Here is a 24,249-nt window from a genome sequence, read left to right as displayed (position 1 = left end):
CAGGACTGGAGGATGTCCTAGATTTGGCTCAGGAGGATGGCTCGTTCCATCATTACTTCCAGGAAGGTTTCTTGGCTGCTGGGGACAGGGAAAAATTAAGATGTGTTTTCAAGACTGAGGTGTTCCAAGTGCAAATCCAGAGTGTCTCCCTGGCACAGCACTTTGCTGTAGCTCTAGGAGCCCGTTGGGAGATGGAAGGAAACTTTGGAATTGCCTTTGCCACTGAACACATCTGGGCTGTCTCTCCCAGACACTTTGTGGGGAGGGATGCTGTGGGGCTGGATCACAGCCACAGAAGGATGGCTTCTGCAGCTGGGGGTGTGGGACTGCCAGGCTCAGGGAGGTGACAACCCCACACTAACGTGGCTCTGGTGACACCAGTGCCATGACCTGGGCAGAGACACTGTGTCCTCCAGCAAGGACCTGACAGATCTGAGAGGGCTGGTGGTGAAGACGCAGTGAGCTGAGTGAGGAATAAATTGAGTGTGTACATCACAGGCAGGTCTGGGCTTTATTGATTTTCAATGAAAGGCTGTGTCATGAATTTTTCTTTCCCACTGTATTTGCTGCAAAGCTGCATCTCGTCTCCAAGCATTAACCACTAACTAGGGAGCTCATTTTTCGCCCCCCAGGAGATGCCCCGGGGGGAGGCAGGTTTGCACATGGTCTTTTTAAGTGTGTGATGGATGCAGCAGCTTTACTAATCTAACACCAGAAGAGAAAGCCGGCATTAGCAGCGGAAAATGTTATGTCCAGCAGTTCAAGTGACTTATTGCTAAGGGGATGCGTGTGTGATGCATCTTATTTGATGGGCTGCTCCAGGATCCATCTGGGAATGGTGTCCTGCTGTCCCCAAGAGGGACAGGGCATCATATGGGTGTTGTCACTGCTTTTGCTGGTTTGCCTTTCCTCTCAATGACAGGTGGACTCTCAAAGAGAGGGAGCATATTCCCTATGGGAAAACCCCTTTGGAAGCTCCTGTTGCATCCTGCTTTTAAACTGGTGTTCAGAATTTGGAGCATCTCTTTAATCTTGAAGTCATAGTTTTTAAACATTAAAGAACATTTGGGAATGAGTATAGCATGAAATGTTCTAGGAGACATTTCTCCCCAGCTTCAAAAACTCTTTACAGCTCTTCTTTGCTTCCTGATGAGTGTGTTGAGGATGTGGGGGAAAGCCTTGAAACCAGTTGAGGGATTTAAAAACAGCTAACCAATGCAGAAAGTTGGAGAGGCTTAGGATGGGTTTGTCTGGAAAAGAGGTAATAGAGCGGAGGTATTTGGCTAGAAAAGAGGTGATGGAGAGATGTTCTACCAGGTTTTGGGTAGCACTGTGCAGTGAGATGTGCAGTGACAGCAGCTTGGGTCCTCACAGGGCGAGGATGGGAAGCCTTGCAGGGTTGGGAATTTGGTTGGAAGTGCCCTGGAAGGGTTAACTCTGGTGCCTGGATGTAACTGGATGCACTGAAGCTGAAGTGGAGCAGTATGCAAATCTATCCCCTTTCATAAACTGCTTAATTAGGCGAATGTTAATGAGACGTTAATTACTGTTGTGCCGGCGAATCCCACGGAACGGAGATTATGTTTCTCTTCAAACATCCAGTCTTAATTATAACTTGTGCTTAATTCCACTGTCTTGCTTGGGACGGAGCTGGGTAGGGAGGATGAGCGCCAGCTCCCATGGCTGCCCGCCCGCAGAGCATCTCCCATGCTTGCCCATGCCGTGGTGGTGGCTCTGGGAGGGTGGGGATGGAGCCGTGGGGGCAGCAAGGGTGGCTTTGGGGATGGTGGCTGCGAATCCTTCTCTTGCAGCCATCTCCTTGTGCTTGGGTCCAGCCTCGCAGCAAACCCTCCAGCTGCCTGCTGTGAGCAGGCCAGGGTGGAAGGTCTCATGTCACATGTGAAAGCTCCCATGCTTTTCCTTGTGGGCTTGAGAAGCCTTCATCAAGTCCCTGTTGGTGCCCCGTGCGATCTGCTCTGGAGGTGCCTGCCCCAGACTGGTCAGACTGGGGTAGGGAACGTGAGCATCCATCATGTGCCCTGTCCCCTCCTTCCTCACTTCCTGTTTCTACCTGCCTTGGCCTTCCCAGTAGGACTGCAAACACACTCTGTTGCCTGTGATTTCCAGTTCCTGTATGGGTTTTTGTGGCAAATTGCCAGAGGTCTTGTTTATACAGTGCCTGGCACACATGAATATTTTTAAAGTATGGCTTCCACTTGGAGATCACCAAAAGATCACAGCAGCAATGAGCAGAGAAATGGCATCCCATTTTCAATTTGAACACCTATTATTATTATTATTATTATTATTATTATTATTATTATTATCTTACATGGCTTTCATTAAAGTTCGGGATAATATAACTCCTTCAAATGAGGTATTAGTGAGCCATGGAATCTGCATCCTCAGGGGGTTTTGGCCAGTTTTCCTCTGTACTTTGCTGGTTTGCTGGAACCTCTGGGCTAACGGCAAGGTTCCCTGGCTCGTTGCTCATTGCTGCCAGCTGGATGGCAGAGAGGACAGCATCTTAAAGCTTAGAGCTTTTTTGGTATCCCTGTGGAAGATTTCTTCCAGTGGCCAGGCTCTTTATCCCCAGGGAGGTGTTTGCCTACCACTGCTGGTGGTGGGAGAGCCCATGGGCTGACTGCTCTGTTCCTCCTGGCACGAGCTTCTCGTCCCCAGCAAACAGGATTTTAATCACACACACAGTGGCATCTGCCTGCTCAGAGCTTATCGCCAGAAACCTGCAGCTGAGAGCAGCGACTGCTCATCCCAGGCCCTCTCTGATGGCCAGCGGTGTCTGGGGAAGCTTCTCTGGGGTCGGAGTCACTTTGGATTTCCTCTGCAGAAAGCGTGTTGTCCCCCGAGCGATGATTCTCCGCATTGAGTGTTTTCAATTACAAAGGGTGTCAGTTTAGGTTTCGTTTCCTGTGTTTTTTTCTTTTCTTCCCTCTGTTCTGACTCTGCTGTTTGATTTCCAGACAGATTTGATATTTCCTCTCCCAGCAAGCCGGCAAGCCCTGGGGACTCTTGTGGGCGGCTCCTTTGATCGAAGGCAATGTCCCTGTGAGAGGGATGGGCTGGGCTGGAGGACCAGGACCAGGACCAGGGGCTGCACCCATGGCAGCACCCATGGGGATGGCACCACCAGGGCTCCGGCCAGCTCTGCATGCCTCTTCTGAACATGAATTTTTTAATCTCCTAGAAAGCTTTATTACCAGAAGAAATGTGTCCAGCAGCCAGGGAGTTTTGCTTTTTTTCTTCTCCTCTGCATTCTGCATCTCACAGTGTTGAAGCCTCTGTTAATTAATTAAGAATTAATTGATGGCAATTTCTTTAATTTTTAAAAATGGCAGGATCTAGCCATGTACCCCCTCGCAGAGCTGCCTGCTGCTCCCTCCTCCCCTCTTGCAAATCTTGAACAAACAGAGCCCTGCTGCACAATCAACAGCTGCGTGGGAGGCAGAGCCAGCACTTCGCATATGATTCCAACCAAATACAGCGTGTTTGGGAAATAAGGGGACACCAAAGCCAACTCGAGGGGGACCAAGAGAGGTCATTGCCTGTGTTGAGCCCCCACTGCTAAGATGCCCCCATGTGTTGGTGGCTCCTGTGCTGCTTTTCAGAGCCCAAAAATTACCACAAGCAGGACCAGGTGCTCCAGCGCAGCCCCCTGGGATGCCAGCACCCAGGGTGGGTACCCAAGGGGAGCGTCACAGGCACAGAAGCAGGCAGGAGAGGAGAAGCCTTCACTCAGTGTTCTGCCTGCAGCTGCTTGTTGCTTCCAAATGCTAAGCCCAGCACCTGCTGGCTTTAAAATAAATAGAATGAGGACAAAAGAGAAAGGGTTTGGTTAAACATCTAAATTAGCCTTCTTGGGCTGGGAGCTGAACTGGGCATGGGGTAAATCCATTCCCACAGCACAGTGTGTCTGTACTGAGTGAGATGTTGAGGGATAAATGACTGTTTTTTGTACATTATCATGGCCTGACAGCCATGAGGCAGACAGAGGCAGTGCAAAGGTGATAAATGAGAAAGTTTGAGTTAACAAAGTATAGTTTTCTCTCATTAGGGGGAAAGGAGTTCCCTTTACCACCAGTCCTTGGGCTTGTGCAGTTGGGATTGCTCTTGCCCTTCATTTCTCTTTTTTAAAAATGCCTGATAATTTGTTTCTTACTTACCTTTGCTTGCCAGGTTGATGGTATGATCCATGGGGTATGTGCTGGATGTGGGGCTCTTTGCTAGTGCTGGGTGTGTGCATGGGGATGCTGATGGGGGACAGAGATGCTCCTGGGGATGTCAAGGCAGGGAGATGTGCAGAAGGGGCTGCTTGGGGCTGTGGGAGAAAATCCCTGCTCCTCCAGGCAAGGGAGGGGGATGAAGTGTCTCCCCGGCAATCAGCCAGAGCCAAGAAAGCAGGTCTTCAGCAGGAACCTGCAATATTAAATAGTCTTTTAATGAAAAATACATCTGCTGTTGAGCTGCCTCGCGGCCTGAGATGCAGGCATGCTTTTTCGTTCTGCAATAGTTGCTGCAGGACCTTTTATTTTACAATATTTGAAACAAAACTGGAATCTATTTTTAATCCTTTCCCCCTTTCAGTCTTCTCTTGTCACTCAACCATCATGCTAACCCTGCAAAAGCTCAGTCAGGGTTTGAGAGAGACCAAGGGCCAGGCTACGTGCCCAGCTTAGAGCAGGAGGACAACCCACCCCTGCATGGTCCCTCTGCCCAGTGACCCTGGCTGAGGCTGTCCTGCTCAGGGCTGCTTTGCAAAGATAGACAGAGCTGTGCCTGGCTGCCATTTAGTAGCTCTAGCTTTTCAAGGAGGGGGAATTTTGTGTTTACTGCCAGATTTGGGGCAGACTAGGCAGGATCTCCTTAGCCTGGATTTCAGATTGTCTTATGGCAATCCTGCCCAGAGGCAGAGGTAAAAGCTGGGTCACAACAGTTTGCTCTTTGCTAATGCTTTTCACGCTGGGATTTCTTGGCAATTCCCAGAGAAACCAGCCATTGCAAAGCCCATCCTGCTGGTGAGGAGCAAAAGAGGCTGGGGAGGTGGGCTGGAGTCCTGTGCAGGGTATTTGCTGCCAAATACCTGCTGATGGTACATTTTGGCATCCCTAGGTGGAGTTCGTGTGTTTGGGCAGTGTCTGGCCCTGCCAGTGCCATAGGCAGCCCCCTAGAGCTGCCTTGCTTTTCCTGCCACCCACTGCCTTGCAGCCACAGGGGCCCCATTTATCTAGAGCAATGAGCAACTTTAGAAAAATAACAATAAAGAAAAGGTATGTGAGAAATATCTGTGAAATAATAACAGGATCCTGGGGATGGAGCTGCTTTCATCTGGGAGCTCTTTGCGAACTGCGGGTTGTTCCTGTCCCTTGTTAGTGAGGGAGCCGGGCAGCGATGCCTGCTCAGATCTTTCTTTCCTTTCAAGATCTCCCATGGCATCCCACAGGCTGGCAAGCCTGGGCCTTGCCAGCACATCCCTCCTGCTGCCTGCTGCTGAACTGGTTTTTAATCCCTCTAATCAGCCCCACATCCAAGCCCAGTGGTGGTGGGAGAGCTGGGTTCATCTGGGGCTGTCGTGCCTTCCTGCCATCTTACATCCCAGCTGAGTAATGTGGCAGGGCTGGGAGCTATGGAGCATGGAAACCCCATGTCTGGCCTAGCTTTGTAAGGCTGAGCTGCCAGGTTTGCAGCCAGTCTCCTGCCAGCCAGGGTAGATGCTGCTTTACACTTGTGCCAGGCCTGGTCCAGACCCTTGGGGAACACCCAAGCAGTGCAAGTGCTGGCAGGCACTGTGTGCCTTTCTAGCTGGCTGGAAAATATCCATCAAAACTTCATTTCCTGGGAAAAATCTGGTTTGGCCAAGCTAAAACATTTGTGGGTCTCTTATGTTGAAACCTGTGGAACCTTTTGATGCGCCCACATTGGTGCAGAGGAGTGTGGACTCTCAGGGCTGGACTAGAGAGAGCTGCCCCCATGAACAGCCCTGTGAGCAGCCCCAGAGCAAAGTAAAACATAAAGGGACCCCACTGGCAGGTGCTGGGTAGCAGGAAGGAGAATGAGGGGCTCAGGATTACCCATGGAAAGCCCAGTGCCGGCCACGCCTTGGGCAGAGCTGGTGTTTCCACATGAAGCCCGCATTGCTCTGCCCTGCTCTGCTGCCTGCCTGGCTGTTAATGTGTGGTTATTTGCACATGGCTTGCAAGGGCTTTCAGTGTGATCCCTGGTTGGACTTTTCCTATAATAAAATAATTTGCTGCTCTGGAAAGAGGCGCTTCTGCAAGCAAGGATTAAGGTGTATTTCAGTGTTTGCCTCTTGGTCTGTGGCACGCAGGGATGTGTAGGTAAAAGGTGCTGCATCTGATTTTGAGGCTCAGAAGTTGAAATGCCTCATGTTGAGCTCAGGAGAGGAGGGATTTCTGCAGATTGCTGGAGCTATAAAGTGGAGTTGGAGAAGGAACTGTGTCAGGCCCAGGTTACATCCATAAGGTGGGCTGGGGGTCTTGCAGGCTTGTTGTCACCTTGGAAATGAAAGGAGTGGTGCTTTTCTGAGCCTCCAAGAGCATGTTTGGACACCAGTGAAACATCCATAATGATTTCAGGTGTGGATACACACATTCATACTGCGGTACACGAGAGCAGGATGTGGCCCAGGGCCTCCGATGGGGATGCAGGAGGCCAGAAGCAGAGTGCTTTAAGACTAATGAAGGCACCCCAGAAGATTATTAGCTTTGCAAGCAGCATTCCTGTGTGCTGGAAACAGGGGCATTGTGAAGTTCACACTAAGCCCTTGGAGACCTCTGGAGCAGGAATGGATCCGCGTGTCACAGTGCTATTATTGGAAAGGGTGGCTTCACTGCCTATCATCTGGCTTTGCTGACTTAGCTCCGTGGACCATCGCCAAACACAAAGCATCTTCTCCTTGGCCGTTGCCAGCCCACCTACTTGGAGTGGGTGATGATTTGTTTGTTCCTCAGCTCAGCTGGAAAAGATGAGTGTCCTTGTGGGAGGGTGGGAAAAGAGAGTGTTGCAGGGTGGCATCGCCTCAGGAAAGAAGTGGATTGCTGGGCTCGAGTGTTCAGCTGGAGCAATGTTCAGTGTCCCACTGCCATCTCAGGAGGGTCCTATTGGGCTCCTGCAGACTGGGTTGCGCTGCGCTGGGGCAGCACTGTCAGGTTTGGTCAACTCATCCCCTCCAAGGTTCCGAGGGAGCTGCACACAGTAGCAGAGCCCCCCATCTTCACTCTTGGGGGGTCTGGGGGTGCTCTTGCTTGGCCTGAACCTGCCCAGAGCAGCCAGGCTCTCCTCAGTGTACTGCCACTTCCCCCAGGCTCAGCCCAACTCGGCTTTCCTGGTGCTGGTGTGGTACAGGATGAGGCGTAGTTCCCTTCTTGGCTTCTGACGCTCTCAAGGCAAGGAGTGCTCGTCATGCTCCTGACTGGGATGGGAAGCATCCTTTGGACTTGGCACTGTATCCATGCATCCCTGCAGAGCTGTGCTGCTCAGGGGGTGGCTCCCCAGGGCTACAACAGCAGCCGTGCTGGCAATTCCTGTGGCTGCCAGCCTTCCTGCTGCTGCTGATCCAGCCGCGGATTCCCCTTGGTGCCGCCACTAACATAAATCCCCAAGTCCCTTTTGTGTCAGACACAGACATGCAGTGGTTGCTTTGCAATGAATTAGGTTTTAGGGGCTTTTTAAGAAAAAAGCTGGAAAGCATGCCTTTGGCCTCAGAACCTGCCCAAAGAACAGGAGCAGGAAGGAGGTAGAAGGTGCTGTGCAGGGAGAGAGGAGATATTAAATGGAGACAACAGGTGTGGGAGGGAAAGACTGCCCTCGCTGCCTCCCCTAGCAGTGAGCATCCCTCCCCCTGTGCTGGCAGCCCCACCACTGCCAAGGCTGAGAGGAGATTTGCATTAGGGGTGTGAGGCTGCTGTGGCTGCTAGCTGCCCCACTGCCTCTCCCTGGCAGGAAAGCTGTGGAGCAAGTGGAATTCTGATTCCCTGGGAACCTGTGAGAGCAGCATCACTCCAGGTCAAGGATTAAATCCATTACAGAGAAGCACTTGGGGGAAAGCCCTGGACATGATGCACATGGCCGCTGATGCATTAAAACCATTTCCTTTGGAGATCTTCCACAAGGCAAGCAGGGAGAAGGGCCGGGCACAAACCCGTCCCCGGAATTGCTCCAGCACTAACGGTTTGCCCAGCAAGCTGGGGATATCCTGGTCACCAGCCTGGTGCTGGCTGGAAAAAAAAAGCCTCCAGCCCTCAGCCTGCAGCCCCTTTGAGGCCAGAGGTGGCTGAGACCCTTCCCCTCGCTGTGCCCCTGGGTCCTGTGGGGCCAAGCTGCTGCTCCGCCGGCAGGTTATCAAACCTGAGGTGGTTTTTCCAGCCGTTTCAGTTCAACATGAGTGTTGCACAAGTCAAAAAAATCCATGTAGAGTGTTCCCAGTCGGCTCTGACCACAGATGGTATCTGGGTCCCTGGAAGGTCGCGTTTTCTTGCTGCACTCCGATGCCCAGCTGGGACGGCTGCCTGCACACGAGGTACAGGCAGGTGCAGGCAGGCGTGCTGTGCCACTTTCTTCCTGGGTGTTGCCTAAGAACTCAGAGGATGCAGAGAGCCTTAGAAAACTTCCTAGATTAGTGGCCCTTTCCCAGAATGGGTTCTGGAGTTGAAGCAATCAGCCATTCTGGTTTGCTTTGAAAAACATGTATTTTCAGTCTTCATGTATTTTTCCCTTCTCTTCCCTTCCATCTTGCATCCCCACACACTTCCTTTCATTCCCCTCCTTCCTCCTCCTTTTCATGAGCTATTTTCAAATGCCAGGAAGGGCGAGATCTGAGGGGAGGAGGAGTAACTGAAAGAAAAAAAAGGGTGGTAAAATTATTTCACACATTTATGGGGAAAAAAAAAAAAGAGAAGGTGTGGGTGTGGGGAAAGAGAACAGCTCCAGTTCCCAGAAGACAAAAAGCAACTTCATTCATTTCCTGGTGTAATTTTATCAGGTAGGAAGTCTTGGTTACATTCTGCAGCCCTACAGTTCCCAGAAATGGTCCAAGTTGTCCCTTCTGCTGTGTTGCCCTGACCTGGCACAGGTTTGGTACTGGGGCTTTGGTACTGGGAAACTGGGGTAGGAGGATGCCAAGTGGAGGGGTAAAAGGGAGGATGAGCTTCTGGAAAGCATGGCTTTGATTAAGCCAAATTTGGCCCTGGGAAGGGTAAGGGAGATGTTGCAAATATCACCAGCTTCACAGGAAGCATTTTTTCACACAAGGACAGTATGTTGGATGATTTCCCATGTTTAATAAATAGGATTAAACCCAGCAACAACAGCTTTTGCTGGGAACTAGGAGTTCGGGCTGTGATAAACTTTTTAGATGGCAAAATCTCCTTATGCTCAATTGTTTTTTCATCTCACTGGTAAAACTGGAAATAACTGTTTTGGGTTGTCCAACCATTCTTGAAATGTGATTTGTTTGTCTTACTGGCCCTCTGACTCACAGCCTCTGGAGAAGGGAAGTAACCCAAATCCTCAAGGAAGCTTTTCTGAGTAGCTCACTGCTGAGATGCTGAAGGTAATGCTGGAGGACTGATGCTCTGGTTGTCCCACATTGAAGTTCTGTCCCCTTCATGCCATGGAGCTTTGAGGAAGGCCCTGGACAGGAGGAATTTGGAGATCCATCAGCAGGCATTAGCCTGCCCATCTCCCCATGGGTGAGCCCAGGATCTTGGAGCAGGCTGGCATTTCACACCTTGGCGAGGGTGACATTTTCTTTGCAGCTTTTCCATGTTCGGAAGATGGCATTTCACCCCTAGAGGAAGCTGGTATTTATAAGGCAGGGCACTGGCATTTCATTCATTGTTACCATCCAGTGATTCAGACAAGGTCTCTTAGCCAGAAAGGTCAGCTGGGTCTCTGCTGTTCTTTGCTGCTTTTCTTTCTTTTTCCTTTTTTTTTTTTTCCCCTAAGGGGAAGAGGGAAAAACAAAGCCCAGTCACATGCCAAAACTGCTGATTGCCATTTTTCTTGCCTTGAAAATTAAGGTTTGCTAAGCTACATAAAAGCTAGGACTTTCCAAAGTCCATCTTGGAAGAGTGTCTTTGGAAAGGTCCTTATTTTGCTTTGAGTTCCAAAGGTGCAACCCAGTGCCTGGTGCTGTGGGGCGATGTGGATGGGTGGCAGCAGCATCTGCCCCAGTGCTGTGCCAGTGCTCACCATCACCCCAGTTATCCTGCATCATCCCGTTTCTTGGAGCTGAAGCCCCTGTGAGCCTAAAACTGCATCTTTTCTGGCCAAACACTAGGTTTTGTCCCCAGGGTTGTGGAGCAGGATGAGAAAATCAGGTGCAGGTCCCCTCTGTGACTATGGGGCTCTTGTTGGACTGGGGCAATCTAGACACTGCCAGGGCCTTGGAAACATAAATAAAATCAATAAGAAGCTGTTAAATTGTGCCTGAGCCTCGCAAGGAACAGCGTGGGGAGTGCTGGCTGCAGAGATGTATCTGCTGCCACTCCACGGGCTGTGGCACATTCATTAAGCATCTTTAAGATGGATACACCCCCCAGTTCACCTCCTGCAAAAGCCTGGGAATTTATTTCCTCCTGAACCGTGCCATCAATCACTGGTGACAGCACCGCCTCGGCACCGCGTGGCTCAGCCGCGGAACAGCCGGAGAGGCATCGGGCTGGCTGCCCTGCCACACTGGGAGGGGGCTGCCTCGGACCCTCACGCCCTGGCTAATGAGGAGGGGGATCCCATTCCCTTGCTCTCTGCACAGCCGCTGGGGGAAAGGCTGTCTCACACAACAAACGCATTTGTGCACCTTTTCTGTGCTGTTCAGGACCCTGCTACCTCGTGCTGGTCTGCAGCCTGTCCCTGCTTCTCTTGGCCATCCAGCACTGCCTGCATCCATCTCTAATCCCCAGGGGCCGATGGCTCGGAGAGGAGTTGACCATCCCACTTCTTCTCTCCCCTCTGTGCATCTCCCTGTGATCCTGGCCCCTTCCTTGGCACCCTGGCTCCGCTCCCAGCCCTGCATTCAGTGCTTGCTGGGTGGATGCTGGGAGCTCCCAGGGCCCTGCACTGTGCATGTAAATGTGAGAGCCTGAAGTCTTGGCAGAAAAATTTTGCTGTGCCTGACTTGATGCTTGTAGCTTTTATTGGAGCAGCCAGACAGGAGCAGGACAAATCCAGCGATCCGGGGCAATATGGGGGATGCCGGCTGACGTCTGAGCTGCTTTGCTTCCCCTCCCTTCTCCGCCTGCTCTGCTAGTGCTGCTCTGGACTGGAAAGATGTGACAGGTCCACTTAGCAGGAGAAAAGACCAACTGGAGGGGGCTGAGTGACTCTCCTGCCCTGCACCCAGCGCCCTCTGTCCAGCCTTACCCAGACCCTGCGGCCGCCCCTTTCCTTCCTGGCACTGACATTTCACCCTCCAGTGCTTTCAGCTGTCAGCCAAGCTGCACATTACTTCAATTTATGCAGAGGCCTCAGTTTTACTTCTTCCTGCAATTTCTTCTGATGCTTTTAATTTTTTCCCCCCTATCAGCTGGGAACCTACAGATTATCCCATAAGAGCAGAATAAAGGCTTGTCAACCTTTCTTACGTGCTCCTTGAGATGAAAATAACTTCCTGAAACCCTTATAATGCTTTATTTTCTGCCACTTCTGCTACTCTGAGTATAATTTGACTGACTAAAGGATCTTGAAGCTAAAGGGAAAAAAAAGATAAAGTAGACTAATAATAATAATGGTAAAAACTGCTCCCGAGGCTGATAAGGGCCTGGAGATTCACACACCGGCATCGCCTGCCAGGGCAGGTGTGAGCCTGGCTTTTGTTCCCCAGCTCCGTAAGCCAGTGCTGGGAGTGGGGACAGCCTGTCTCTGCAAAAATGGGATGTTTTTCAAGAGAAGAAAGGTATTGTGTCCCCTGTGATATGGAAATGAGTGGGGAGGTAAGGGCAGGGAGAGAGGATTTCTGATGGTAATGAGGTTTTACACTGGCTTTCTTGCCTTGCCTCCATCCCTCCCTTTCAGCTGTAGGATGGGGTTTCAAAGGCTGTTGTATTCTTTTCCTTGGATTGTTTGTCATGTTTTTTTTTTTTTTAAACCTTGCCTGTTGTGGTTTTTAAAGATAAAAGGTGGGAGCCAAAATGAAGAATTTTCCTTCCCCTTCATTGGAAGGGCTGGGAGATGGCTGCAGGAGTTATGGTTACTGATGTAAGGATGCTATGAGCTCCCATAGGATGGTTAAATGGGCTTGGGAATGCATTTCCTCTCCCAGCCCGTCCCACAGCCTCAGCATGGCTGGAGAGGGGTGTGACTTGCTGGCTGGAGCAAAGGCTGGTGCCAAACCTGAGACCACGGTGGCTGTGCCATCCTCAAGCACCATGTCACAACTCCGTAGCATTGGTGGAAACCAGCCCCTCCACAGCTGTATTCAACTTGTAACTCTCGGATATTGCTTGTGACACCCCCTTTGGAGAAACAGCCTCTCTTTCCCTTGACATAGCTGAAGGCTGAGTATTCCTCTGGCTCCTAACTCAGCTGCTGCAATATTCCTTGTGATTGTCCACCAGTTGGGCCTTATTTTAGTCCAACTTTGCCTAGATTCCAGCCTCCAGCCACTAACTCTGGTCCAGCATTTATCTGCTGCCTTGAGGAATGCTCTGTATTCCAAAGCCCTTCCTCACGTAGGAAGCTGCACCTCTTGATGGAAGGGACTGGACACAAACTTCCTGTGCAAACAGTCTTCTGGTGGAACAATAAGGTTTGGGCTGAGTTCAATTTGTTGTGTAAAACATGGGCTCTTTGCTGAAAAGGTGAACTTTTTCCTCTGCAAAGGCAGTGCTGTGAGCCCATGGATGTAGCTGCCAGGGGAACAAGGTGGGGAGCAGGCAGCTCAGGTCAAGGGGAACGAGGGGGCATGGAGGAATCTGAAGCTGTTCCTGGGCAGTGGCAGGGTTGCTGTTGGCTCTGTGTTGCCACTGAATTCCTGCACGGCCAGCAGTGCAGTGGGAGCGTAGGCAGGGAGGGCAGCTGGGCTGAGCTCCACTGTCAGTGCTTTTCATTTGTTGTTGATCTGAGGAACTTCACTGGACCTCCCAGGGGAGCTGCCTGCCCCTCCTGGCCCTCCTGCCCTGCAGGGAAGGACCACTGAAACATGGCTGCTTGCAGAAAGTGCTGATTCAAACAAGCTCTGTCAGGCTGCCGCAGGTCAGGAGGGCTCCCAGGTCAAATCCACTCTTAGGGCAGGAGCTGCAAGCAAAGATGCCTCATGGTGAGCTGTGCTGGTGTTTATTCTGGAGCTCCCTTTCTAGCCGAAGCCCTTGAGCTGTGCTGGTGTCACTACCCCCTTGCCCAACAGACATTGCTGCTCAGCTGTTTGGTTTTATCCTTTCCTAATTTTACAAGAAGTGACAGTAAATCTATCCCCTATGCACAGGACCGTGCGGGGTGTTTAAACAGTCATTCGCATCCAGATGTGGTGATGGCTTTGGGGTATCTCCTGGCAATGTGGGTTGGTGCTGGATATATTATGCTGTAAAAGTTAATGTTCAGAGTCTGATATTCAATCCACAAGAGCAGGAGAGCATTTGGCCATGAGCTGTGCTGTGTGGGGCAATCCTATCGCCTGTGGGTGCCTGGGGTGTCAGGGGTGTCTCCTATCAGACCTTCCTGCAGATACTGTCATTGAAGGGCTCCCAAGCACAGCCAAGGGTACCTACACAGCTTGTCTCCACATCCAAAAAGACCATTAGTCTGGGAGGAGGAGGAGGATGGCGAGCAAGGGGATGTGGCAGAGGAAGATAAGGGTGTGGAGCGGAGGATTTGTGGGAAGTCAATGGGCGTTGAATTGGCATTATGCCCCAGCAAGTTCTCATTTCCCTGGCTCTGTGCTGGCTCATCCCCACCTCAGAGCAGGGAGGGAGCAGGATGCACCCACAGCTGAGGGCTGTGCCCCAGGATATCATGGCTGGGGAGTGCACGGAGCCAGAGTTTGTGGCCCTAGGACCTTGGGCACACAGCAGGTGGCAAAAGGGATAAAGCAGAGGAAAATGAGGTTGCTTCACTGCTGCCCCGCGGGTGATGCTGAGGGAGATGCTCCATTTTAAATCAAACCCAGATCAAAGTGGAGATGGCTCCTCTGCTGCTTGGGGATGCATAAGGCTGTGTCTGAGCTCATAATGTAAGGGCAGCTTTTACTACTCAAAGCCATCTCCTTGCTCTGCTTCACTCCTCAATGCTTTCACAACAACCCAGTATTTGCTCTGCTTCATATTCCTTTGGCTTGGAAGAGCTGGAAGGAGATTGCCATGGCTTCCCCCCTGGGCAGGAGTGCTGGCGGGGCTTGGCCTCTGCCTGCTTTGAACTGGGAAGGATGCTGGCTCTGTAGGAGAGTTATTTTTGAGGCTTTCTTAGCTTCTAGCACTGGGGCAGGGTATTCCCCCCATTAGCTCAGCCTGCATCCCCAGGGCAAGTCTCTGATGAGGAGCCAAGGTGCAGCAGAGCTGGGGGCTGGCAGCACAGTCCAGCCCCTTGGGAAGCACTGCAACTTCCCTCTCCGTGGGGCAGAGAGAGGCCATCGCCTCAGCCAAAGCAGAAGTGCTCTGGTGTTGTTATTAGCTCTCTGGCTCAGGGATAACAGCTCTTCTCCTGTGCCTCCTGAGCACTCTCAGAAGCAGCACCATGACCGCTTAAGTCTATCCCTGTGTCCCGTGTCATCAATGTGCCACCCTGGGGAGGGCTCAGCAGTCCAGGAACATGACAGCAGTGCTTGGCATAGGGTCAGGAGCATCCTTGATGGGGCACACTGAGTTTGGGAGCCACTGGTGAAGGGTCAGCCCTAGGGATGTGCTTTGGCCCCGGCATCCACATTTGCCCTCCTTCACATACTCCACAAAGCTCAGAGCTGCCTGGGAGAGGTCTGAGAGCAGCAAGGGGATGTGGTGGGATGGTTGCCTGCAGGCCAGACCCTGCTTGGTCCAGAGGTTTCTGCAAGACTTTTTCCCTGCTCGCATTCCCTTGCTCAGGCCTGGATAGATGAAATGGACTTTACAGCCCCAAATCCCTTAATCTCCAGTATACTTAGCAGTATTAGCCAGACTACAGAAGTCATGTACACAGTAATTGCACTCAGTGGAGGACACTCTCACAATTTCATGCTGGAAGGAAACGTGTTATTCATTTTCCCCTGTCTCCCACCTAGCTATGCAGAAATACATTGGAGTCATGATAGGGACACGTTAAACATGCAGAGAAATGTCATATCTGAAATACAACCTGCTCTCCTGGCAATTAACCCAGGCAGCCTTGCAGAAGATGTGCAGGGTGAAATCTGCTCAAAGTGGGGCCTAAAGCTTCAGCACATCTTAGGTACTAATGCTAAGCAAGTTATGCTAAGCAATTAATATCCTTTACTTCTTTACAGCCCTCCCTTTGTTTTTATTAAGCATCCCTGCTAATACATTTAGCAAAGCTTGCAAAGCCTTTCAAAAAGCATGGGCAGCTTCCATAATCTTGTATACAGAATGATCACAAGCACCAGACCAAATAGACTCAAAGCTAGTAAGATTACCACTGGGTGGAGCAGGAGGTTATAAATTCCTGTGGCTGTAGGTGACCACCCCAGGAGAGTTTCCCACCAGTGGTCTTCTCCATCTCTCTTTCCTCTTTTGAACACATACTGCATTTCATCCACATTATGGTGGACAGTGATTATAGTTTTTATCCATCAATTCATATATGTTTTAATACTCGATGTAAGTCATCATGTTGTGATAATTTCCTTACCAGCATTAAGATTAATTCCAGTTGAAGTAGGTAACAAGTCTTTAACTAGCGTATAATTAGACTGTAACAACTGGCGGGACGTAACAGGAGCCGTATAATTAAAATCATACCCTATAATTCCACTAAAGTTACGAATGCAAATATGCGAATGATTACTTGTATCTACAGTAATATCACCTACTAATATAAAACCACAAAGAGTCCTTAAGAAAACATATCCTTTTCCAATATATATAAGTGCAGTTGCAGGGATTTCAGCAGCATGTGTTTCAAAATGACATACATTTTGCTCAGTGTCAAGACATGTCTTGGGGTTTAATGGTGTTTCTTTTACAGCTGAATCCTTGTTGTTCCCATGTACTGTTGGCCACATGTGTCCACTTTGTGGTACCCATACTTTATGTTCTATGGGAAAGAGGATGATTATATCATGATTTAGTGCAACAATTGGGTATATGCTGTATACTGAAGCATTATATTATTAGGACAGAAACTGTGACCTTATTGTTAATGGGGTCATAATTGGCCAAATACCACCAGGATTAAAATTCTCTTTCAGTTCTCTTGTCCCAAGCTACTTTTCAAACATCTGTGGGTAAGGTGCCTTCTTTGCCTACCGTCGTAAGTGCTGCCACTGTGGAGTGCATCCGCATTTGAGTGTGGATACATCTAAGAGCTGGTGAAAGACTGCCGTGGACCATTCCAAGTGCCTCTACAATCAGCTGGTGGTCTCTCTCATTAATTTTCTCCCACAGAGGCAATATATCAGATAAGAGCCATTGATTAGTCCCCAATGCTAATAGAGAGTATCGCAATGGGTGTTCTAATTTGCTTAAATCACTTGTTGTTGCACTTAGTTTATTTAGGAGCACTTCAGCATCTATACCATTAAGGACTCCCAATCTTGTCCCCGTAATACCAGTTGCATCCCTCTCTGTTTGCTTTGAAGGGGGATGAGCAGAGAAAGGGTAATCAGTCCTGGGTCAACACTTCACAAGTGATGTTAATTGTATACTATTACTTCTTAAACTATTATCTGTCATCATGCAACAACTGGTATTAAGTGTTGAGCAGCAGCTCGTATTATCAAGGCAATGAGACCTGTCCTCCTGCTTACCTCTGCCCAGGCTAAATTATAAACTGTATCTGATGGACACCAGAAAGCAAGAGTTGTCCTGTCAGGTGTTTCAGGAATTGGGAACCCTGTTCCTGTATAATCTAGGGAAACTATCTTCCCTTTGGATTTGTTAACTTTCCACTAATCCGGATCATCCATCATTTTTATCCTTAGCTATGCTGTACCAGTAACAGAGTCAATAATACCAAGAGTAGTGAGATGTCCCATTCATTCTTAGCTGATGTGAGAGTTTCTCCAGGAGTCAGTCATTTGTCAGCTGGCTGGCTAGTTACCACCAGCTTGATGGGAGAATGGTGTATCCATCTTTCTTTTCCTAAACTTTTAACAGCAAAATAGGAACATAGTAAGATGGTATATGGTGCTTCCCACTTAGGTTCCAGTTTGTATTTTCATGAGAACATGTTAATTAAAATGTCGTCTCCAGGTCGTATATCATGGACATGTATTTCCAGAGGTGTAGGCTGATACCACTGAGCATATTGAGCATATTTATGTTATTTTCAATCCCTTCCTGCATATATATGATGTATTGTGTCAACCATTCATCAGATGAGACCAGTAGGTGTCTTAACTGCATATTACCTTCTTTAATAAGGCCCTGTGTCAACCTTTCTTGTTGGAAAGGCTTCTGCCCAGCCTGGTAACTGATGTATTATCACTAACAAGTGTATTCATTGCTGCTACATCAGCCAAGGCATTTCCTTCCCTAATTTCTGTAGTGGCCTTGGTATGTGGCTGGACAATATATTACAGCAATTTCTTTGGGTAGCTGGGGCTGATTCTAGCACTTCTGTATTTCTTCTCCACTTGATACTTTTTTCCCCAATGATGCGAAAAATCCTCATTCTTTCCATACTTTGCCATTGTGTGGCATACTCTGAGAGCATACAGAGAGTTTTTTGGCTCGTTTCCCTTTTCTCAGTTGTTCTGTACATGTCAGGGCTACCAGTTCACCCTGTCCTTGCTGGGAGTGTGCCGTGGTTACACTAAGCAATTAATACCCTTTATTTCTTCGCAAGGTGAGGAGCCAGTCCCTCATCTTTACAGCTGGGTGTTTGTACATCCCACACCTGGTGCTGCTCCTGTTTGCAGAGCTGATAACTGATGGCAGAGAAGACTTTACTGTCTGAGGAGTACTTATGCAAACAAGCACAGTGGCTTAATAGGGAACACCCAGAGAAATCTCCAAAGAAAGTGCTGTAAATTCCCCTTCCCATGGATTTATGGGGAGATTTTCACAGATATTTATGGTTTCCCAGGTGTGTTGTTGTGACTCCTTAGTGCAGATTTGCATGGTGTGCTCCAGGAGCTGATGAGAGGGGAACGTTGATGGGGCAGCCTGGTTCGTACCGGGATGGGAGTGGGAAATGGCTCCTTAATCCCTTGGTGAATTCCACCTGTATGCGGCAGCTCAGAGCTCTGCCAGCACCAGCTGAGCACCTGGAGAGGCTGGCGAATGGGCCTGGCTGGATGTTGGTGGCCCTGATCAATTTAGATGGTCCTGGTGCAATGCAAGTGTAGGTCACCTGCCACAGCCCTGTCTGAGCATGCTGCCCCATCCACCCCTGCAGGGCTGGGCCACACCAACATTCTGCTGTTGCTGTCCACAGCCAACCCTTGAACCACATCTCTTTTTCTCCTCTTTTCCAGGTTATTTGCCTCATCAGCAGGTCCTTGTAGGATTTCAGCTCTGGTAAGTGCAGTTGTGTTTTCTCCTCGCTGAGTCCATGCCAGTTGCGAAAGTGTTGCGTGGGGTTGGAGGGGCAGTGGGGCTGGGCACCACCACTGCTCCCCAGGCAGGTCAAGAGCCTGAGTGTGCCTCCGTTAAGGAGCCAGTTCCTGCTGCGCTTCACCCCAGAATTATTTCCCCTCTGTGTGAAAATACGCTATGTCTATCAGTGCCCTTCCACAGTCCATGAAGGGAAACAGTGTGGGCATCTTTAATCCTTCCTGGGTGAACTTTGTTGGATGAGAACTGAAAACTTTGGTGATTGGCATGATGATTGTAATAAAACCTGGGAGGTATCTGGATGGGACTCAGGGGACCTTTGGAACAATAAGAAAGTGAACTGATGGGTGGAAGGAGAGCACAACCTGCCCTGGGACCTCTGCAGAGGAGGCAGGCTTAGAGGAGCATTTAGGACCTGGAAGAAATGTGAATGTCAGAAGCTGCAGTCCTGGCTTCAAGCTAGTGTTGTCACCTGTAACCTTTCCAGGAATGTGCTCCTCTCAGGCCACCCGCTCTGCCACCAGCCACCTGGCTGACTTTCCTGGGGAATCAGTGGGTAGAAGGATAACATTTCTGGGCTTTCTCAGGCTCAAGTCCCTGTGCCATTCAGTGCTTGATGTTTTCACAATTCTGAAGTCCCCATGGGTTTTCTAACCTTACCTCTAACCCAGCAGAAAGGGTCCTGGTTCTGTGCTGGGATAAATTAGCAGGAGTGTCTCACAATCAGCGTGGCTACCATGTATTGTGTCGTCTTCACCTTTGTCCTCTTGACATGTTCTCTTTAAAAAGTACGCATTTATCAAAAAAAGCAGCCTCTTTGTTTGATGCTATCTCTTGGTTTGATAATTAAGTCCCATGGAAGGCACTGACATCAGCCATGTGCTCAAGGATTTGCCACCGATGTCCCAGGTTGCATGGCTCCATTGAACTTGAGGGGTTTTCTTTTCTTTAGCTGCAAATGGTTCACTACTTGGGGCCTAAAATTATTGAAGGGAGCATTGTTATGCTGATCTCAGGGTTTTGGCGTGACCTTGCTCCAAGACAGAGCTTCTATTCTGCAACGGGGACCCCACCGTCTAGGGCAGATCTAACCATGGCAGGGGGCAAACGAAGGCTGTGTATCCTGGTGCCTAGGGAACTGCCCTGATGTCCTCTCCTTGTGCATCCATCTCACTGGAGGGCATCGGCCATGGCGTGAGCTTACCCCAAAAGCTATTCCTCACTCCAAAACTGTGCAGACACTCCTGATCCGTGATAATTTTCTTGTGACCTTGGCAGCCTCATCTGGGAGCAGCTCAGGCCCTTGGGAGAGCTGTGCTGCATTGAGGAAGCAGCACTGCCACACTCCAGAACATGGAGAAACTCCATCCACAATAGGTGGATGAACCAATCAAGTGATTTTTCTGTGTCAGGGCTGTGTTACATGGGAAGTGAACATACAGCTCTGTCTTCCCAGACAATTCCTGCTGCAGCAGCTCTGGCCACACTCCTTCCAGCAGCAAAAAGCAAGTGTCTGTAGCTGCAGAGTGGGGACAGGCAAGACAGGACACACTGGTCCTCGAAAAAGGGGAGAAAGTGGAAAATGGCCTGGAGGAGGGGGCAGTGGGGGATAAGTGGCCATGGTGGTAGAATTGCCTCTCCCAATGCAACGTAATCGGCTCACGGCTTCTTCTCCCCAATCCTCTTACACCCCTCCCTTTGCATATCTCTCCCCAGACGCAGCCATGTGTGTTAGCAGAGATAAAAGCTCTCTTCCCACGCGGGCTCCTCTCCCCCAGCATGCTTAATCATGAGCCAACGTGGCAAACAGCCTTCCTGAGAGATGCCCCGAGCTTGGCTCCTCACTCTCCTTCCCTGCCTCCTGCCTTTTGCCTCGGCTCCTGCTCTGCCCCGCACCTCGGGGCTCCCTGCACACCCCTGCAGCCTGCGCAGCCATCACGTGCCTCTGATAAATGAGCTTCATCTGCACCCAAAATTAATCACATTGTCATGCTGGCAGAGGATGAGGCAGCTGCACTGAAATGCCTGAATCCCTGGCTAATTTATCACAGGGGCTGGATGCAGAGCTGCTCTGCAGCTCCTGCCGCATGGGGACATGCTCTGGAGAGGCAGGTGGTGACAAGGAACTGTGAAGCCGGGGAGTGAATGCTCAGGAGGGTACATTCTCCTCCTCCTGAGAGCTCAGCCACTGATTTTCAACCAGGAGAACCTGGTGGGAGACTGCTTGTGCCCAGGAGGGCCGATGCTGCTGGTGACAGCCGGGCTCCTCTGAGCCACCTTGGACCTGGGAGCTTCTGTGTCCTCCTGCGCTGGAGCATGCTCAGGAGCCCAGAGCAGAAGACTAATGAGGGAAATGAATATGAGGGAATTATTCCAAAGCCATGGTCTTTGCGGATGGTGGAAGCAGGAAGTACCCAGCCAGGATGATGTGTCTTGTTTACCTTATTGCTCCAGTTTTGCTCATCAGAAGCAAAGTGTTGACTGGCTGCGCCTGTGTTGCCTGTGATGGGCTGGGATCAGCACGGAGAAGCAGTTCCAGGGCCAAAGGCTCCCAGCTGGGCCAGTTCCTGGTACAGGACATCTGGGATGGGGGCCAGTTGTGATGTTTGCTCCTGGTGTTGTGCATCTTTCTGGGATCCACATCATCCTGCTTGCTTGTTGGTTGCCAGCTGCTCCTCTCCATTTCAGTGTGGGCTTGCTGGGCAGACTCTCTTCTCCTAAGTCCATCCCTAGGACAGACGTGGGTTTCTCCAATATATTCACTCTCTCTTGTCTTGTGGTAATTAATTACTAATTCCAGACCAGACTCAGCTCTGGAGTGCTCATTAACTAATTGGATGCCTTCCAGCAAATCCCAGCAGCCCCTCCGCGATGGGAAAGTCATGCATTCCTTGTCTGCTTCCTGATTGCTTTGTCCCCCTGTAGTCGATGGGAGCACCTTGGAAGAGATCCACTGGGGCTGCTCTCCTGGAACTAGCAGGGGGCTGCTGACAACACAGCAGGTGCTTCCTTGGGGGTGTGTAATAATGGACAGCAAAGCAAAGCAACACATAGATGCCCCGGATACAGTGACTGGTGGCATCCTCCGCTGTGCTCCCAGCTGCTGGGAGAGGCTGGAAACCTGCTCTGCCCACTGGTCCCTGAGGGTTTCACACCCACTCTATTTGCAGATACTGTCGGATGTGGGTTTTTTCCTCGTAGCCTGGCAGAAATGCTGGAAAACTGTTGTCCTTTGCAGTCTGAAGCTCTGCGTTGCTCATGCTTCGCTGTCATGGGGAGAACTGGTCCCATGTTTTTAGAGAAAAGAGGCTTTTATCAATAAAATTGAGCTGCTGGTGCTCCCAGCAGCTTGCCCAGACAAAACAGTGAATGGCTTTTGTTAAAACTTTAAATCTTAACTTACAAGGGCATGGACTCCCTTAGATCAGCTGTAAGCTGGTGTTCAGATACACATGGTGTTTTGAAGAGGAACAAAGGGTGTTTTGGTCTCCTTTGCCTGTGAGGGTCACGGGGGGTCTCTGGCCACTGGGCACCAGCAGTTATGGGCAGCTGACCAAGAGAGTGGAAAGCTCAGTCTGAGTGTCTCTGAGTCTCCTGCTCAGACCCTGCAGCCTGCTGGGCTGACCCAGGAGCTTTCCTCCTCCTCACATGCATGCTTCAGAGTGGATCTTGGGGCTGGGCTGTGCTTGTGACTCTGTTTCCAAGCTCTTTGGAGAGGCAGATATGTGCATGGCTGTGAGCAGGAGACATGTCTGACCTGACGTTCATCCTTATTTCAACTCCTCCAGGGCCTTTGGGGGATGATGCAGCCTTCAGTCAGCACAGAGGAAGAATTACAGTCCTCTTGGCTCAGTTGCATGTTCAGAGTGAGCCACTGCCAAGGCAAGGGCTCCCATGGGTGCCACCCCTAACTCTGGTGCATGGTAATTGGTCCCAGTGGTCAGCATCACTCAGCCTTGTTGAGGCTGCCTACTTCACCAGCCTGCTTTATTCTTTTTTCCATATGCTCTTATTTTTTTAAGTCAGGGCTGCAGCTGAGGTTTTGTAGGCACCCTTTTGCCGAAACATGACTGGCTTGTGCTTGCTATTGAGTGGAGAGGCCAGGGAAGAGCCAGGGAGCAGCTGAGATGTGACGTGGGGAATTGCAGGTGCGTGGTGACACCAGTGCAAGAATTGATCACACAACCTGGGAAATAACAGCTTGGGTTTCCAGAGTGTGTGTTGAGAGGGTGGAAGGCAGCGCTCCTCGGGAGCCTGGCAGCAGAGGACGTCGATGCTGGGAGACTCCAAAGGATGCCTTTGCTTGGGTTGTGTGAGGAGGAGTACTGAGGGTCAGTCCCAGGTCTCACAGAGGTGGCTGGACTGCTGCTGGTGCCAGGACAGGGCAGGACCTCCTGCCAGAGTCAGGCCTGGGCAGCCGCTGCTGGCTCTGCTCAGCATTTACCATCCCCTGGGCTGGGAGGGAGCCCAAACACCACTCCAGGAACAGCAGAGAGGCATCCCCAGGAGCACATGGGATGCTCCAGGGATGTTGAGCCACCTTGGCAGAGGGAAACACTTGTCTGCCCAAAGAAAAGGCTTTTTCAGACTCTGATAGAGCTCGGGGAAAGCCTGTTGTGGCTGTTTTGAAGCACTTTGCGGTTGGAGATGCCCAAGTCTTTTAGGACTCAGAGTTCAGTTTCTGAAAGGACCCGTTCCCTAGAAATTCAAAGTAACTGACTCTGAAGATCCCTGTGTACCAGCAGGCAGGGCAACACTTAAGGACTTGTCACGGCAGGGCTGACACCAGCCTCCTTTTTAGGTGCAAATAACTGTGCCACAAATTACATCAGACTTCACTATCCATTAACAATCCTCTGTTCTCTGCTCTTCTGATCTTTCTTCAGTGTGAACAAACCAGGAGTGTTTCTTTGGGTCTAGTCCAGCCTCAGGGTAGTAAACTGGACATCTCCTGTCCCTCTGTCTCTTGTAGAACCCGTATAGATGTAATGGATTTAGTGGCATCTTGCATTTTCCTCTGTCCAGGCACAAATAATGGTATTTCGCCCTGGCACCCAGTGGTGCAAAACCCCCTCACTCATATTTTGGAGAGGGCTGTGCTGTGAATCCCCACCTGTGCTCCTCTGAGCTCAGCCTTTTGGGGGTTGGGCATGGTTTGTGTTTGCTTGAACCACCCTGCTTTTGGACAGAGCTGGAAGCACCAGCCTCCCTGGCACGCTCTGAAGCCAGCTCCAGGGAGCTGAAATAACCTGGTGTGACTGTGCAGAGCCTGATTTCTAGTCCCTGTAATTAAACACCCAGCTGTTGAGATCTTTTATACGTATTCAGATTGAGACCTGGCAGGCTTAGGGAGCAGGGAGCTCGCCTCGGTGACCAGAAAGATGTGTTGTGCTCTTAAAGCAAACTCCATCATACCTCAGGCAGGATGGGCAGGGATCTGAGCACATCAGAGATAGTTTCATGGGCTGAGCTGGTGAAATTGGATGGGAAACTTTGCTGTGTTACTGCGGGTATCCAGGCCATGGGCAAGGGAGTGGGAGCTTCCCTAGAGACGGTGTCTCTAGACACCAAAAGGAGC

Source organism: Coloeus monedula, assembly GCF_965178545.1.
Source record: "Coloeus monedula genome assembly, chromosome: 14".
NCBI classification, from domain to species: Eukaryota; Metazoa; Chordata; class Aves; order Passeriformes; family Corvidae; genus Coloeus; species Coloeus monedula.
This window is presented reverse-complemented; position numbering follows the sequence as displayed.